The sequence below is a fragment of the Callorhinus ursinus genome, unplaced genomic scaffold (assembly GCF_003265705.2).
Source record: "Callorhinus ursinus isolate GAN/ISIS: 27379988/994484 unplaced genomic scaffold, GSC_fseal_2.0 scaffold4, whole genome shotgun sequence".
NCBI lineage: Eukaryota > Metazoa > Chordata > Mammalia > Carnivora > Otariidae > Callorhinus > Callorhinus ursinus.
In genome coordinates, this window is record NW_027397066.1 from 100,320,281 (window position 1) to 100,336,777 (window position 16,497).

The window sequence follows — 16,497 nt, forward strand, 5'->3', positions numbered from 1 at the left end:
AGTTGTTACTGTAATAAAAGCTAGAGATACAAATACTTGCAACAACTCTGTTAGGTTAAGAATGTTACTGAAGCAAAAAGAGCTGATACTCAGAAAGACAATTTACTTATAACTCAAGGGTTTCTGGCTACTACTCCCATGGAGTGATAGTAAGATGGACCATTCATTGTGCACTTCAATTAAGCTAGAATTCTTGCTATCAATTTAGCTTGCAGAAATGTCACTGTGATAGGATAAAATTATCCTCAATAAGTCTTTCCCTTGTACAGTTCCCTTCCCTTTGAGTATGGGTGGACCCCATGAATGTGATGAGATATCACTCCTGTGATTATCGTGGGTTTTTCCTCCAGGAACCCTATCAAGTCTTCACAGTGAAGAGTCAGGAAAGATCCCATTAAGGATCTGACAGAGGGAATGGGAAAGTAACCATTTTGAAACATGCTCAGAGCATTCTTCATATGAAAGAGCTACTATTCAGGTGAAAATGCTTTACCAAAGCCTCATCCCACCAGGCCTAAAAGTAATAACTAACTTGGGATGGATGGGGTGGCTGGATGATAGACACTGGGGAGGGTATGTGCTATGGCGAGTGCTGTGAATTGTGTAAGACTGTTGAATCACAGACCTGTACCTCTGAAATAAATAATGCATTAGATGTTTAAAAAAAAAAAAAAAGATAGTAGGAAGGGAAAAATGAAGGGGGGGAATCAGAGAGGGGGACGAACCATGAGAGACGATGGACTCTGAGAAACAAACTGAGGGTTCTAGTGGGGAAGGGGTTGGGGGATGGATTAGCCTGGTGATGGGTATTAAAGAGGGCACATACTGAACGGAGCACTGGGTGTTATACGCAAACAGTGAATCATGGAACACTACATCAAAAACTAATGATGTAATGTATGGTGATTAACATAACATAATAAAATAAAAAAAAGTTAAAAAAAAAAGAACAATAACTAACTTCAGTCCCCTCCAGCCATCCTGTCTCACCTAAAAAGGAAAAAAAAAAAAATCTAAGGAACACTTGTAAAAGTCATAGCCTGGGGCACTGGCTCACTAACAGACTGAGATTTAATCATAAGATTATAGAATGTTTTCCTTTTAATACCTTAACCATCATAGCAACAAGACTCCAGAATAATAACAGTGGATTACAGCTAAAAGAGCTTCAAGTCTCAGACTTTGAGAAAGAACTTCTAGGAATGCCCAAAGACAACAGGGTACAAAAAAGAGAACACTAGAGGAATTTAAAGTTTCTGATGTCTACAGCTCCAAAAAAACAATAAACATAGCTCAATTTCTAGCCATATTAACATAAACCCACACAATAAAGGCCTTTAAATCAGTTATTACCCTATGCATCATGTCTGGTTTTCAGGAAAAACAGCAAGGTATGCTAAATGACAAAAACAAACAGTTTCAAGAGACAAAGCAATCTTAAAACCAGACACCGATATAACACAGGGGATTTAAAATAATTAATTATTAATATGTTAAGAGCTCTAATGGAAAACATAGACAACATGCAAGAACACATGGTTAATGTAAGCAGAGAGATGGAAACTTTAAGAAAGAATTAAAGAAGTGCTAGGGAAAAAAAAACTGTAATAGAAATAAAGAATACATTTGATGGGCTCATCAGCAGACTGGCACATGGCCAAAGGAAGAATCAGTGAGGTTTAACATATGTCAGTGGAAACTTCCAAACTGAAATACAGAGAAAAAAGAATGAAAACAAAATCCAGAACATTCAAGAACTGTGGAAAATTTCAAAAGGTGTAACATATGTATAAATGGAATACAAAAGGAGAAGACAGAAAAAAACAGAAGAGATATTTAAAGCAATAATGGCCAAGAATTTCCCAAAATTAATGACAGACACCAAGCCATAGATCCAGGAAGCTCTGAGAACATCAAGCAGGATAAATACCAAACAAAAAAACAAACTACACATAGGCATATCGTATTCAAATTACAGAAAATTAAAGACAAAGAGAAAGCCAAAGATACCATAAAACTACAGGCCAGTATCTCTGATGAAAATAGTTGCAGAAATTCTCGACAAATATTAGCAAACCAAATTGAACAATACTTTTAAAGGATAATTCTACATGATCAAGTGGGATTTATTTCAGAGATGCAAGGATGATTCAACACCCACCATGTGGAGGAAAAAGGAACTCTTGTGCACTATTGGTGGGAATGTAAATTGGTGCAGCCATTAAGGAAAACAGTATAGATGTTGCTCAAAAAATTAAAAATAGAATTATCATATGATCCAGCAGTTCCACTTAAATACTAACTTAAAAGGATATATGCACCCTCATGTTCATTGCAGCATTATTTACAATAGCCAGGATATGGAAACAACCTGTGTTTATCATGGATGAGTAGATAAAAATTTATATATATAAAATATTACATACATACAATGGAATATTATTCAACCATTAATAATGAAATATTGCCATTTGTGATGACATGGATGAAACTTGAGGGCATTATGCCAAGTGAAATAAGTCAGACAGAGTAAGATAAATACTGTGTGATCTCACTTGTATGGGGAATCTAAAAAACAAACAAAAAAGCAATAAAACCATGAGAGACTATGGATTCTGAGAAACAAACTGAGGGTTCTAGAGGGGAGGGTGTGGGGGGATGGGTTAGCCTAGTGATGGGTATTAAAGAGGGCACGTACTGCATGGAGCACTGGGTGTTATACGCAAACAATGAATCATGGAAGACTACATCAAAAACTAATGATGTAATATGTGGTGATTAACATAACATAATAAAATAAAATTTTAAAAAATGCAATAAAACCAAGTTTATAGATACAGAGAACAGATTGTTAGTTACCAGAGGCAGGGATTGTGTGGGGGCAAAAGGTATGAGGGGGGGTCAAAAGGTATAAACTTCCAGTTAAAATTTAAATAAGTTATGATAATATAATGTATAGTATGGAGACTGTAGTTAGTAATACTGCATTGCATATTTCAAAGTTCCTGAGAGAATAAATCTTAAAAGTTATCATAAGAAAAATAAGTTTTATAAAGACGTATGGTGAAGGGAGTTTAGACTTATTGTGGTGATCATTTTGCAATATATACAAACATCCAATCATTATGTTGTACTAATAATGTTGTGTATCAATTATAGTTCAATTAAAAAAAGGAAAAAGGGCCAAGGTTTTTAAATTTAACTGGTGCTGATTTGTACAGACTGGATTTCATGTCCTCCAATGATGCAGGTAATCAAATACTGGCATTTCCTAGGCACATATGTGGACTCCATGGGAGCCTCTGAACTACAGTTTCTTGACATGGGTAATAAACTCCCTGACTGACCCAGATGACCCCTCTTAAGCTCCCATCTCTAGTGATTTATTACCAGAGTAATTCTTCACTTGCAGGAGATCACCACTGAGTGGAACAGTTTTAAGAAACTTGAGTTTAGCTACCTTCGATGGTACCTACTTGGCCAATGGGAAACTCCTCCACATTCTTTTTTTTTTAATATTTTTTTTATTATTATGTTATGTTAATCACCATACATTACATCATTAGTTTTTTGATGTAGTGTTCCACGATTCATTATTTGCGTGTAACACCCAGTGCTCCATGCAGAACGTGCCCTCTTTAATACCCATCACCAGGCTAACCCATCCCCCCACCCCCTTCCCCTCTAGAACCCTCAGTTTGTTTCTCAGAGTCCATAGTTTCTCATGGTTCTTTTACTCCTCCACATTCTTGCCAGAAATTTTTCTTTAAGTGGAGCTGCTCTCATTACTTGCCTGTCTCCTTGCCTTGACATTATAAGCTATTCCCACCAGCCTCCTGACTTCAGAGATCTTCAGATAGAAGAAGGGGCCAGTTCTATGTTCACATTTCCTAGCCCTAGGGAACATCCATCGCTTTTCTCTTAAGAGCGCTTTCACTGCACTCATTCCTTGCCTGAATAGAGATGGTTCTCAAATTTCGAGAATTTAGATGATTCTTTGGGAAGTCCCCATAGGCTTAAGGCAGGGATGGGAAGAAAAATCTAAATGTTCTCCACCCCTGTGTAATCTCTTCCTTGAATTCTTCCAAGGAACTAAATGTCAGGGTGAACATACAGAGGACTGAGTTAGCCACCTCTGAGTGGGTCCATAGAAATATGTCTTGCAGCTTTATTTAGAAAGCGAGGGTACCTGTAACCTATTCTCCATTGCTTTAGAGACCTAGAAGCATCCCAGGACAACAGAATAAATGTCTTTCCCTCCAGGCTTTCTCTCCCTGAATAATGCCTGCAATTGATGAATAAGTAACTGTATATAATATATATTGCTAGGCAGTATTCTATGAGCTTTACATGTATGAATGCCTGATGCCTTCTTTTTCCAGAATATAAGGATTTAGGTTAATTTATAAAGAGATATACAAAGCAAAAAGATAACATAAATTAGAACTGATGTAAAGAAATAAGAAGGTAGTAACATATATTAGAGCCAGAAATAAGGCTAATCTGCAAATGTACTCCATGAAATTCTAAATATTTGCAAAACAGAGAACTCAATTTTTGGCTTTAATTTTTGTTGTGGGGAAAAAAAAAACAGAAAGGGAAGCATGATCAGCTCCATCAGTTATCTAAAAGATCAATGCTCACGAGGACACCCAGTACCAACAGAAAGGCTAAGAAGTTTGTCCTCCTTAGGAAGAGATTCTAAAGTGCAAGACACTATTTCTCCACAAGTAAACACTTAGCTCCATCACTATGAGTGATTAATTAATGTTATTCCTTTTCTTCCTGTTTTATTCCATGATAGTCCCCAGCCTTGGATACAGAAAGGAAAAAACTGGTATTGAAGCCTTAGGAAAAGTCAGGGAAAATTTGAACACAGATGAAAATCAATATAGACCTTATCCGTGGGAGTTTTCAAGTCTAAATAAGCTTTCTTAGGAATTAGTTCTTCAGATAACAGCAATGATAATTGTCAATTATCTACCAATAACTCATAGAATTTTAATATGTAAACACTTTTGCTTCTTAAACTTAGCAAAATTTATAAGAATTAAAATTTCCCTAAAATGCATTCACTATAATTTGCATAAGAACAAAAAACTTGCTACTTAATAAGTATGCAAACATGTAGCATTCTCTAAGTAGCAGAAAATGAGATTCTTTTATCTCTTGTTATGAGTATTTCTTAAACCCAGCTCCATAGTTGAAATGTCAAATTACTCACCCAAATTATTAAAAATCATAATTAAATAATGCTAGAAACCAATTTCCCTTGGGGAGAAAATGTTTGAAGTTCTTACAGGATACAGAACAAAGCTATTAGAATGGGCTGCTCTGGGGTTAGTTGGTTGTCGTGATCTAGAGAAAGGATTTGGCAGGGTCTTAACTTTCAAATCTTTATCCTGCTGCCTACAAATACACCAGCTTCTTGAAAAGTACATGGTTAGAGTATACACTAAACAACCTTGCTTGATTACCAGCTGGTGTGAATCCCAAATCACTATTTTCATGCCAATCCTAATGATTTCTCCTCCATGACATGTGAGCATGGAGACAGCTCCTGGTTACTCATTCCATGGCTCCTTTTTCCTGATCCCATCTCAGTCCCCTCTTGGTCTTCCAAGGACCAACCCAGCAACATAGTGTAGCTCTCTGAAGGAGCAGAAGTTTTGGGGAGAGAAAGGGATTTCTAAAGGAATAGCATTTTCCTTGGTCCAGTTTTATTCAAACCCCCCAAGTTCTATCTCCTTATTGGTTATCTAATTAAGAGTCCCTAAAAGTTCAACTTTTCTTTGACTTGATTTTAGAGAACTTCCCCTGCATGGTGTGGAAAAGAGACTGGAAGGTCTCTTTTTGCCCTAGTACCTGAAGGCTAGAGTGTGTCTCATACAATGTTGCCAGAAGAGTCTTGCTTACAGCATCTGCAAGCTCACTTGTTTAGAGCATGACCTTGATAGGGGTAAGTGATAATAAGGTTTAGATCACTTACCAACTGGTGAACTGAATGGGTTTATCTCGAAGGAAGAACAGTCAGGAATTGACTGCATTTTAGACATCTTCATTGTCAGACATTGCCCTTGAAATCATCTTAGGCCCCATAGTTTTCAGTTATGCCTCTTTCTAGTAACTACAACTTGTTTTCAGGCTTTAAAACTTCCTAGTCCAATCCAATGCAGAAGTTCAATTTTAGACTCTGACAGTCAATACAATAATTTCACAGTGTCAATTTTGTCCTGTGGCTTGGAGACTTCAGTGAGGAAGAAGGATGACTTGTTCTTCCTACTGCCTTTCGGACTCTGCAACATTCATGCCTTGCTTCCTTCTCTTGAGTGTTGTGACAAGAAGACACAAGTAGGGGAAAGGCACAAAGCTCCAAAGGTTCTTATAATAGATGTGATAATAGTGCCCTGTAGGACAGGCAGAACCAGATGCCCTTTGAGCACATTGCGATTTTCGTTGGGAGGTCTCCTGTGTAGTTTTCCAAAATGGTGAACAACTTTTGGTTAATTTCCAAACAAGGCAATGTGCAATCTTCCCTTTCTTTACTCAGTATTTCCATTCCTGCAAAATGAGGCTTTGTTAAAATGGTGCTAGAAGTTCCGGGTGTTTACATGTGCAATGGAGTTAAGTTCTGGGTTTAGAGAATTATAAAGATGTTTTTCACCGATGGGATATTGGAAGTTTGTGGGGGAAGTGGGACATTTCGCTGTGGGGGCTGTCCTATGCACTGCAGGATGTCAAGCATCCCCACCTCCTCCCACTAACTGTCAGAAGCAGCACTCCTACCCCTTTTAACAGCAAAAATTCTCCCTTCAAATTTCCAGAAATTCCCCGGTGAGGAGTTGTATGCTCTGATTGAGACCTCCAGCAGTTAATTTTTGAAAGTGGGGACAATTATCACCCCCTGTCCTCCATCCGCTCCTTTCGCTGAATCTCGAAGACAAAAGTCCTGACTAAGAAAAGCACCACTAGAGGTCTCAGATTAACCTAAACCTATGGTGCTATGAGCTAAGTATATACATTCTCACAAAATTACATTAGGTTAAACTTTTACAAGTGACCAAACTCAGAACACTTAGATAATTTATCTGAGGTCATTCAACTAATAAATGGCAGCATCTGAATTTGAGTCATACTTTTCTGATTCCAAAACACGAAAAACACTTAACTAGGCTTTATGTAAGAAAAACCAGAGTTGGGCGCCTGGGTGGCTCAGATGGTTAAGCGCCTGCCTTCGGCTCAGGTCATGATCCCGGGGTCCTGGGATCGAGCCCCGCATCGTGCTCCCTGCTCTTTGGGAGCCTGCTTCTCTCTCTCTCTCTCTCTCTCTCTGTCTCTCATGAATAAATAAATAAAATCTTGAAAAAAAGAAAAAAAGAAAAACCAGAGCAAGAGAAAACAAAGACCACAGTATAAAATGGAGCCAGGGATAAAGTTTATATGCATAAAACATCTGCCATAAAGTTCAATATACCACCTGATAATGGGCCACAAATTTTGCTTTGAAATAAAAAGAGGGAAACATTTTCACCCACATGATTCACAAAATCTAAAAGATAAACTAAAGAGAATCATCTAAATTTAATCCTACCTTTCTGAGTTCTGCAGCTTTAATTACCTATTGGTCTCATTTAGCATTCAGTATATATTAGTTCGTACAGTTATTTACCTTGATGTATGTTTTTCTCCTTGCCTTCACTGTAGGCTACTTGGAGCAGAGACCCTGAGGGGCTCCAACTGATGAAAAGTAAGTCACCAAAAATCAATGAAAACCTGTTGACAAAAGCTAATTTGCTGAAGTATTAAGGATTGTTTTCTTCAAGATTTTCTATTTGTTGTGGTTTCCCTACTCCTCTCCCCAACTCTCCCCACCCCTCTGACTTTGCCACTTCCCCTCCCCCACCCAACCCTTGCATCTGCCCCAACATCTGGACTTGCCTCCCCCTCTTCTGTATCTTCACTCCATCCTATACTCACTTTATATTACTGTTTTGGGAGAAATGAATTATTTAGCCAATTGGCTGTAAATGAATGTGCCTTTGGCTAATTGATTTTCTTTGCTTTTTTCTTTTTTTTTTATGTTATGTTAGTCACCATACAGTACATCATTAGTTTTTGATGTAGTGTTCCATGATTCATTGTTTGCATATAACACCCAGTGCTCCATGCAATACGTGCCCTCCTTAATACCCATCACCAGGCTTGAATATTGGCTGTCAGTAAATTTGATTTTTTGAGAACTTCCCCTAAGCCCACTTTGAAAAGTATTGTAGAAGGTTGATTTTGTAAAAAAAAAAAAAAAAAAAAAAAAAATGATGACACTGTTGATGATGGTCTCAATTCCATAAGCTCTCTAGAGCCTGCATTCTCCTCTCTGTCAGTATTGCTCACTGGTACCCTGAATCTCCTTGGCTCTGGCCTGGCTCCACACTGTCCCCACATTACTGTTAAATTCTTTCTAAAATGCAGAGTTAACTATATCTCTTATCTGCTTAAACTATTCCAGTGGTTTCTTTTTTTAAGATTTTATTTATTTGTCAAAGAGAGAGAGAGGAGAGAGAAAGCACAAGCAGAGGGAGCAGCAGGCTCTTGGCTGAGCACGGAGCCCAATGCAGAACTTGATCCCAGGACCCTGGAATCATGACCTGAGCCAAAGCCAGACGCTTAACCAACTGAGCCACCCAGGTGTCCCTATTCCAGTGGTTTCTTAATACCTATAGGATAAAGGGTAAATCCTTATAGCATGGTAACAAACTCTTCTACGACACTCTGTTCCTGATTACCTCAGTCTAATTCTGTGCCCCACTCGTGCCCTGTGTTACCATCTATCGAACAACTTGCAGTGCATAGCAAAACTTTTGTGGACCTGGAGGAACTTGCCCAGTCTGTCTGCTTGGAATACCCTTTATACCCCATCCTCCTGACACATATGTCTTCCTTGCTTTGATCAAGGATCATGGTATTACTGAAGTTTCAGTTGCTATATGCTGGGTAATAAATAATCCCCAAATTTTGGTGGATGACAACCATAAGCATTTATCTCATGCTGTCAGGTTTGCAGATGAGCTGGGGAAGCTCTGTGTCAGGCTGTGGGTCAGGTTTACAGCTTCTCCTCGTGTCTCTCATTATGGGACCTGTGGCTACTCAGGGCCTTTTTTTCTCCTGGTGAATGGCAGGCAGGTCCAGAAAGCAGTCAATCACTAAAATAAGTTTAAAGATTTTTAACATGCCATTGCTTGATGCAAGGTACATGGTGAAGCACAAAAGCAGTGGAGTGGAAAAGTACACTCTCCCCATTCAACAGCCAGAGTTGCAGCACCATTGACCTTGAACAGGTTTGAACTCCATGGGCCCATTTATATGTAGATTTTCTACAGTACAGTATTATAAACGTATTTTCTCTTCCTTATGATTTTTTTAATAACATTTTCTTTTCTCTAGCTTACTCTATTGTAAGAATATGGTACATAATACATATAACAAACAAAATATGTGTTAACTGTTTATGTTATTGGTCAGGCTTCTGGTCAATAGTAGGCTCGTAGTAGTTAAGATTTGGGGGCATTAAAAGTTATATATGAATTTTTGACTACATGGTGGGGGGCGTGCCCTTAACCCCCATGTTGTTCAAGGGTCAACTGTAATGTCTCATGGAAAATGACATGGATGCACAATTTGGTTATAGAGAGACAGTGAGGACCTGGGAACTATAATTCAGTTGGTCCTGATCATCTTCTTCATGAAGCTTTCCCCAACTCCTCCCAGACCCTCAACAGAAAGATTGCTCCTTTCTTGTGGATCCATGTCACCATAGACATAATTTCATGATAGCATCTTTAACATATTCATAAATTTCCTTCTTTAAACACCATCCTTCCTCTATTAGATGGTAAAAGCAAGTTTTATGCACCTTTGTGTTCTTGAGGTTTATCACATACCCTGGCACACATTAAAAAATAGTTATTGAATTAATTACTTCATTTTGTCACTACATACATTGAGCAAAAGAGCATAAATGAGTGTAAAGAGTCTAAATGGGTTGTGTAAACCCTTGACCACAAAAAGAAAAACAAATTGTAGATCATTAAATCAAGTTCATAAAGAAAGGAAGGCTTTTTATTACACATCTGTCTTTGAAAATATAAAATAAAGATATCCCAAGCAGACTGTTGGGACAGTGTGCTTGATTTCTTGTGAGCATGTGGGGCAGATACTCAAGGCTGGTTTAATCCAGACCTGGGTGGATTTGCTGTGGGAGAGAAGGAAGCTCTCCTACAAAGCAAATGTGGTGAGGGTCTGTTAGGAGGAGGAATTCTTAAATGAAAAATAGTCCTCAGACCAGATTTATGAGACTATTTTGTATAGCCCTTTAAAAGAGAAAGTAGCTACTTAAAAAAAAAAAAACAGTCTGCTGGAAAAAAAGAAAAAGGGACATTGATTATATGTCTTTGTAGATAATGCAACAAAAATATCTCTGAAAGATTACACAGTGTTTATTTGTAAAATAGGATTAAATAAATTTGTAAAACTTCATTTTGGTTAAAATTATTTTATATACTTTTAACAGTCCATAACATATCTGTACATGAATGCAATTACCAATGTTTACTCAAACTCTTTCTTGTCAATATTAATCATGATTTCTTCTTTTTACCAAGTCATCACTTATTATATTTCACTAAGCTAAAGTGAATTGTGTGGGATGAGGGAAAGATTTTTGAATCAATAAGAAACTAAAGATTAAAAATATCAAATTCCTCTGAATTCTTTTGTTCTTCACAAGACTTATTTTCACTGTATCCCAGGTCCAAGAAGGAAGAAATAAAAGTGGAAGAGAATTAACTTACGGTAATCCTCTCGATCAAGGTTTCAGTATTTTTTTCCCCACCATCCTTAAATCTGCAAAATTTTTGCTATAGAATTAGGTCCCCTAGAAGCCAAGAAAGACCTCAAAGTAAGAGTTTGAGTTGCTTAACAAAGTCCCATTTTCCTTTGGGGTTAAGTTTTTAATCTTTCCTATTGAAAAAAAATATCTTAGTCTCCCCTAAATTCCAAATTTCTAGCAAGCGTTTGCTTGCTTATAGCATCTACTTCCTCACCAGTCATTCATATCTCAACCCACCTGGATCCGATTTCCACCACCTTCACTTCATGAATCTGCTTTCATCAGAATCGCCAAAACCCCCTTGGGTATTCTCGGGGATCAGTGCTTAAAAGTCAGTTTTCCTCACCCATCCGGCTCTGCATCTATTCTCCTTCACAGAATATTTTCTCCATGACTTATCATATCCCTCTCTCCTCTTTCCTCCCCGGCCCCTGGCTTTAGCTCCTATCTCTTAGCTGACAATACCCAAATTCATCGTGGCAAGTGACACACTGCCCGCCCTGGCCACCAGCCCTGAAGGAAAGGGCAGTCTACAGCTCACCAGACATATCCACACGGTGGCTCCCCAAAAAGCTCAAATTCAGTTTATTCCTTATGACACACGGTGCCATCACCGTCCACCCATCTGACCAAGTCAGAAATGTGGAAATCCTTCTTGGCTCCTTTCCCTCCTTTGCCCATTACTTCCAACAGGTAATTAATTTATTTTCCTTCCTTACGGTCTCTTGAATAGGTCCATATCTTTTTTTTTTTAAGATTGATTGATTGATTGATTGATTTTTAGAGAGATAGAACCAGAGAGCACAAGCAGGGGGAGAGGCAGAGGCAGAAGGAGAAGCAGGCTCCCTACTGAGCAGGGAGACCCACTCAGGGCTTGACTCCAGGACCCTGGGATCATGACCTGAGCCAAAGGCAGACATTTAACCAACTGAGCCACCCAGGTGACCCGGTCCATATCTTCTTGTCTTAATGGCTATTTGAAAGGGTCAGGCTATCATTATCTCTCACCAGACTTACTGCCTCAGTTACTGACCGGCTCACCCCCAGTCTCAGCAACCCCTAAACCTTGTCTATGCTGCAAATAAAATTTTTTTCTTTACGACAGATCTGATTTTGTTACATCCCTGCTTTAAGCTTTTCCACAGTTCCCTATTGTCCTCACAAGAGAATCAGTAAGTCTTAAATTTCTATAAGGATCCTCATGATCCAACTCAAATGTGTCCCTGGTCTCATCAAATACCATGCCTGCCAACCCATTTCCTACATAAAATTAATTTTTCCAGACATACCGAATGGCTTTCATTTCCTAAAATGCTTTCTCTTGCCAGGACTTTAAATGTGCTGCTTCCTTTGTCCTCCACACACTACCCTTCCTTGCATCAGCTCAAATAACCCCTTCTTATGTACCCCTTCCTGACTCACACCAGGAGAAAGCCATTCCCCACCTTGGTGCCCACAGCTGTCTGCATTTTCCCTGTAGCACAGCACTTCTCATGATATTCGATTATTTTGCTTGATTATTTATCATCCCTGTTTATCTGTAAGTTCCTTGAAGGCAAGGAATATATCTTATTCCTTGTTGAATCTTCAGTGCTTATTAAATATTTGCTGAATGAATACAGACATGAGGATAAAATAAAAAGATTGATAAAAAGCTAGATATATGAAAATGAATATTAAGGTCCTTTGGTTATCCTCTAAGAAGGAGAACATAGTGCTCAACATCTTGATGGCTTCTATAAAAGTTCTTTATCTTACAACTTCCAAAGAGTAGTTTAAAGGAATCAACCTACCTTTGCTTAAACAATGCACATGCTCTTAATGTATCCCTTTACTTTGCTTCTCTGAAAAATGTAACTTCTGCTTGGATTCTCAATGTAAAATTAGTCTTGTGCATTTATCTACATTACTTAAGTTTTGCTATTGTGTACTCTAAACTCCTGTGACCTCACTCACGGCGGCTTGTGGTGTAGTTACTTGGAAGCACCGACTCTGAAATAGGACTGTGGGTTTCGGTCTTGGCTTCTCCACATCCTGCTGTGTGACCTGTGGCAAATTATTTAAATTCTGTGTTTAGTGTCTTCACCTGTGAAATGGAAATAATGGGATAATTGAAAAGTTTAAATGAGTTACTAGATGTTAGGCACTAAGATCACGATCTGGTAACTAGTAAACGCTAGATATGTATTGTTATTATTTATGCACAGTTAATGCTTTCAACACACTCTCTTATTCTCTGACTGCAATTGCCTGTCTCATATTCAGCAGTAACTCTTTGTGGACAGGTATCAGGGTCTAAACCGCTTTCTACCCCTAAGCACCTAGACTAGGAGGAGGAGCATAATAGTTCACTGAATCTTGATCATGGTTTGTTTTGTAACCTGGCTGTACTCATTCACCAACTCAGGATACAAATATGTTCATACCTCTTGGTTGTGTACAGTCCATCAAGGCTCCTTTCATTTGCCCTCAGGATTTATGCCCTCTAGAAAGAGCTTCAGGTCTAAACACCAGGCAGTGGCTGTGCATGGCTACTTGATCCTGTACGCTCTGGAGGGCTGCAATCGCATTAGTGCAAGATGTCCTTGCTGACCCAGATCCCTATCCAAGCCCTGATGGTGCCCAGTCAGGCTCCAAGATCAGACCTACAAGCTCAATCGTTGTTCTCAAGCATTATAGTCTGGCGGAGAGTCTTCCTGTCTTGAACAAGCCTTGTGCAGGAATCCGCCCCAGGTCAAGACCTTTGGGTCATCAGCTTAGGTCATTCCTTAAGGGCTCAAAGACATTCTTTTGTGCCTTCAGGTTCTAGTCAGGGCCACCTCATTCCACCATGCCTGATTTTTCTAACCTCAAATTGTAAGGAGCAGAGGTTGGGGGAAGGTATCTTTGTCCCTCCTTCCCAGAAGGTTTTTGGGCTCCTTCTGCAAATTTATCCACCCCTTTCCTAAGCTCTGCACACCAAAGGGCAAGTCCACATTTAAAACAAAACAAAACAAAACAAAAACAGGGGCACCTGGCGGGCTCAGTTGGTAGAGCATGCAACTCTTGATCTCGGGGTCGTGAGTTCAAGCCCCATGCTCGGTGTGGAGTCACTTAAAAAAAAAAAAAAAAGGAAAAGAAAAAGGACTGCAGGTAAAAAAAATATATATTCAAAAGTCAAAAGAGTCTGACTCTGAATCATACCTCCAAGGTCAAAGAGTATCTCTTGGCCATTCAGAATATTTTCAAATCTTCCTCCTTGCAATCCTCTATTAGAGAAGTTCTGGTTGAAATGACTTGGTGGGGTCAGGGAGTTAATAGATTGCTGCTAGACCTTCTTCTTCTTCTTCTTCTTCTTCTACTTCTTCTTCTTCTTCTTCTTCTTCTTCTTCTTTTGCTAGACCTTCTTTATAGGTTATTTTTTTTTAAGATTTTATTTGTCAGAGAGAGCGAGAGAGAGCGAGAGAGAGAGAGCACAAGCAGGGGGAGTGAGAGAGGGAGAAGCAGGCTTCCCACTGAACAAGGAGCCTGACTTGGGACTAGATCCCAGGACCCTGGGACCATGACCCGGGCCACCCAGGGAATCCCTAAAGGTTAACAACCGCCTTTTAAAATGCAAGATGGTTCTGATTCTCCCAAACTGTTTCTCACTTAGTCTTTAGTACATCATAGGAGCCTGCGAACTAGAAGATTATAAAATGCTATAAAGCAAAAAATAAAATCCTCTGTTAGTATGAGCTGGACCTGGCAGAGACTCTTCTGGTTTTAGCAGTGTGAAATTAAAATGTAATTTTTGCTTCAATTCTGAGTTTTCAGTTAGTCACAATACATATAAATGAGGACTCTGCCTCTGCAAGAGCCATGACATCCTGACCCCATTCCTTGGGAGAAGTGTAATTATTGTTGTTGTTATTCTTCATATACCACCCATCTCTGTCAAAAAACACTGGCATTTCTGAACATCAGTAAGAAACAAGTTTACAATATCATTTCCTGGTTTGATGACAGAGGTAAAAGAAGTATGGAAAGACTGTCTTCTGTTTTCCCTTGCATGCAAGAAAAAGCTTGACTTTGCCTTACTATAGAAAAAAGGGCTCTCAAGAACAATGCTGTGTGTGTACCTTTCTCCTTGTTAACCACAGTTAAGATGGTTCTGAGGCTGTCTCTGGAAAATGGCATGATCATTTATACTTCCCGCTGACATGCTTTTCTCCTCACTCCTCACATTAATAGTTGAGGTCAGGTTTGGGGGGTTGCTGCCAGGATCCTGAGGAAGCCACAGAAAGAAGCGAGGATGGTCTATGGGCTGTTACAGGGCACAGCTGAGCCTGGAGAATGAAGGGGGAGACAGAACAGACTCAGCAGCCACCTCTCCCACTCTTAAAGTGGGGATAGTATTTTGAGGAAAATATACCGATATGTTTCATTTCCTTCTATGAATGCTGTTCCCTTGAAGTCCCTAGGCTAAATCCTGAGGTCCCTGTAGGAGAGGAGAGGGCAGACCTTTCCAAGAGCAGGAAGTCTACCATCAACCTTGCCTCTTACACGTAGCCTTCTCTAGGCTACAGCAAGACAATAGTAGTGATGAACAGTCTTTATCAAAATAAAAAAAAAATCCTAACTTATTCTAACTTATTTATTAAATATATCAAAATCCTGGCCTGATAGATCTAATCCTTCAGTTTTTTTGTAAGGGAATTCCTTACCTGAGAGAAAGAAGAATGGGAAGGTCTGCCTCTTGCTGTTTTGCTGGCTTGTGGGAGGAAAATGGGCATCGAAGACAAAACAGGTAGAGAGACACCATTTCCAGAAGTCCTATCTCTGAGCAAAAGTTCTGAATGTAGAAGGCATGCTAAATAATTTGAAGGCAATGCACAACACACACACACACTCACTCACACACACACACACACACACACACACACACACAGCTCTTCCTGATGCTGAGCCACCACCAACAGAGACTTGGGATCCACGACTGGTTGCCACATGGCCAGAATCAAAGTTCCAGAGTCCCCATTAAACTCTTTGCGGCACGAAGGTGTTAAAAACATCTTGTATGGGGCACCTGGGTGGCTCAGTCAGTTAAGCGTCTGCCTTCGGCTCAGGTCATGATCCCAGGGTCCTGGGATCAAGTCCCGCATCGGGCTCCCTGCTCAGCGGGAAGCCTGCTTGTCCCTCTCCCACTCCCCCCTGCTTGTGTTCCCTCTCTCGCTGTCTCTCTCTGTCAAAAAATAAATAAATAAAAATATAAAATAATAAAATTAAAAAATAATAAAATAAAATCTTTAAAAACAAACAGAAAAACAAACAAACAAACAAAAAACAAAAAACATCTTGCGTTCCCTCAGGAGGGACACAGACAGTACGCAGTGGTCCAGGTCAATCAGCTTAGGTGAAGGGGGAGTGTCACAGCCACACAGGCAAATGCCCCTGGATCCAAGGCCACAAGCTGAGTTGGAGCCCAACCTCAGGAACAGAAATTGAACCTGTCAGAGCCAAAGTAGGGCCAAGTGAGGAAGAAGGAGCCCTGAGAGAGCTGAGTTCACTTGCCAAAAAATTCAGTTTTCTATGCCATAGTTTGTACAGTAATCAGGTGGAAGGAACACTGTGTGGCAACAGAAGAGCTGAGA

General features: G+C 39.5%; 1 long non-coding RNA gene across 1 annotated transcript in view; it reads left to right on the forward strand.

Annotated features, from left to right (window-relative positions):
• LOC112826191 (uncharacterized) overlaps window positions 1-16,497 on the forward strand; it is a 45,815-nt gene that overhangs the window by 28,254 nt on the left and 1,064 nt on the right. The window lies entirely within an intron of this gene.